Source organism: Penaeus vannamei, chromosome 3, assembly GCF_042767895.1.
Source record: "Penaeus vannamei isolate JL-2024 chromosome 3, ASM4276789v1, whole genome shotgun sequence".
Classification (NCBI taxonomy): Eukaryota; Metazoa; Arthropoda; class Malacostraca; order Decapoda; family Penaeidae; genus Penaeus; species Penaeus vannamei.
This window is the reverse complement of record NC_091551.1, coordinates 32685985-32688850: the sequence shown is the minus strand read 5'-3', so window position 1 is coordinate 32688850 and position 2866 is coordinate 32685985.

The following is a 2866-nucleotide window of genomic DNA, read 5'->3' as shown; positions in this document are numbered from 1 at the left end:
TACTTCCGTTTGTTCCTTTGTTTGTTTGTTGGTTGTTTATTTGTTTTTTTTGTTTGTTAGTTTGTTTTCTAATATTTCTAAAAGTTATGAACACATTTTAACGAGATTTTAGCCAAAGGTAAGTTTTAACCTAACTCAGACGCTTATTGCAGTTTGGTGGTGATGCGGACCATGGTTTGGATCCAGGAATTTTTTTCTAACTCGAAAAGTTATGAACAGATTTGAATAAAATTTTTACCAGATTAATATTCCATAAAATTCTGGTGGCGATCCGGAACATTTGGCAAAACTACCACCCTATGGGGGGGGGGGAGGTTTGCATTTTCGAAATGTTTTGCTCATAGATCAAACTATGTATGATGAAAACATAAAAAAAGAAAATACACCATATGAATAACATATGTTTAGTTATGTGTACGGAAAATTTCTTCGTTATCGTTTTTTGGACGCTTGCGGGATTTTTAAAAATATTCCGAAAAAAAGAAGGTTGGTCTCATCTTATGTGAAATTTGATTAGCTTTCAGAAAATAATCTCATTTTTTAATTATCTCTAATCATTGCGTCACAATTGTCCTTTTTCTAAGGTAACATAAAAAAAAATATTTCAGTCGACATCGAAAATCGCTGCTATCACCTAAAATATAAGGGTCGGGCCTTGAAATTTTCAGGAGAGAAACGGGGACCTAGAAACTCCTTGAAAATGCATTAAAGGCAATTTCGGCTAGAGGGGCGAAAATCGTCGAAAAATCACCAGCCGCGGCATCCGCTGTAACAAACTTCAATAGCTTGAAACTGGGACAATTCCGTGATATCCTTGACTCGCGGTGCACTGTGTGTATCATGCTATTCAACAAGATTCTCCCTGGTCCTGGGAATGACGTCACAACCGGGGATTGCCGAAGACCGCCGAGTTTTGTATCTTCGTTTCTAAGGGCGTTGCTATGGGATTTTGGGGGATACGAGAGGGTCTCATCAAAAATTTTTTTTTTGCATGAATAGGCTAAACATACATTATTGAACATCCAAAGAAAAAACATGATAATTACTTCACATTTGCCCTTTAAGTTTAGGTATAGGGATAAAATAGACATCTAACAGTGTTCATTTTTAAACCTGAAAAAGGGACTTTGGTTAGGTTAGGTTATTTTACTTAATTGTAGAAAAAATGACTTTGGTTAGTTTATTTTAAGTTAAGTTTAGGTATTGGGAAAAATAGTTCATCTTTAGACCTGAAAAACGGACTTTGGTTAAGTTAGGTTATTAAAAGCGTTTTAAGCAGGGAAAGTTCTTGCCTGAAATCTCAAGCGTTTTTCTTGCGAACTCAAGCATTTCGCTTGCTTTCTCAAGCGACCTCCGTAGATGGCTTGACTTGTGCTTGCTAAGTCAAGCGGTGTACCGTCACCATGGCAACGGCGTCGGTCGCGTACCGTACTGGTCACGATCCTTCGAATGCGGGCGTAGGCCAGTAACTCCGCTTAATATCTTATCAGATAAATAATTTTTTCACGGTATCTGATTCTGTAATTTTCTTAAAATCATATTCAAAGAAATTGAAATTAACTGAAAACGAAAGGAGATAATGGAGATTATGGGAATAAAAAGTTTTACTTATGAATAATAAATTATTATAAGACGAACGATTTTACTCATATTGTTAAACTTCTCGTCTTTCTAAATCGAGAATATATCAGCTATTTTATGAAATGAAGAATATTTCAAGTGAAAAAGTCTGAGAAATTCTGGCAACATTCTTCTGTTGATATTATATTCGATGATTTGTTATATTTAACCTCATAAAATCGGATATATGGGAATGGGTAGGCCTACATTTTAATTCAGGGATATTCATTTGTTTTGATAACGCGTCAGAATGAAAGAGCTGTCAATCGGAAGAGTGTGTCATTGTTTTAGAGGCACTTTATATGAATATAGGAGAAAATATAGCGCTTTGTTAAGATGTTTGGGTAGATTTATTTACTTCTCTGCCATCTTGATGCGGCGCTAGCTTGTCAGTTGTTTTGAATTGCGCGCTCAGTGTTACCAACCACAAGTGAAATAAATTCCACCCTCGACTTGTGCATAAGTTATCTCTTTCCGAGATTGTTGGTGGGAATATTGCTTTTAAAACCCAAGTATGTATATTTCGTGTGTTATTTTGATATTTCTATGCTCATCAAGGACTGTTATGATTTGTACTTTATAAACAGACATTTCCACATGTCTGGCATCACTGAAGAGGGCCTGCCTGCCTTGGAAAGCGTTTTAAGCAGGGAACGGTACAGCGCTTGGCAAGAATTCTTGCCAAGCGCTCCCCTGCTTAAAACGCTTTAAGTTTAGGTATAGGAAAAAATACACATCTAACACTGTTCATTTTGGACCAGAAAAAATGAAATTTGGTTAGTTTAGGTTATTTTAGTTAATTTTAGGTATAAGGAAAAACTAAACGTCTAACAGTGTTCATTTTTTTAACCTGAAATAAAGGACTTTGGTTAGTTTAGTTTATTTTAAGTTAAGTTTAGGTATAAGGAAAAAATAGACATCTAGCAGTGTTCAGTTTTAGACCTGAAAAAGTGGACTTTGGTTAATTTAGGATATTCTAAGTTAGGTTTAGGTAAAGGGAGAACATGCGCCCTAACAGTTCATGTTGGGTTCCCGCGCAGTTAAGTTGTTCGCTGCGATGTAAGGAGGGCTGGACTTGGTTGCTGGAGGCGCGTTGGGACTGCGTCTCCGCGCGACATTCTGCGCGGCACATTTTCGTCATTGAACTCGAATAGGTTCACTTCTGCAAATTAGTTTTGATAGAAAGGATTGTAGTTTTCCATCAACTACAACGCAATGATCTTCAATTTTTCGCCTAGTCTGTACG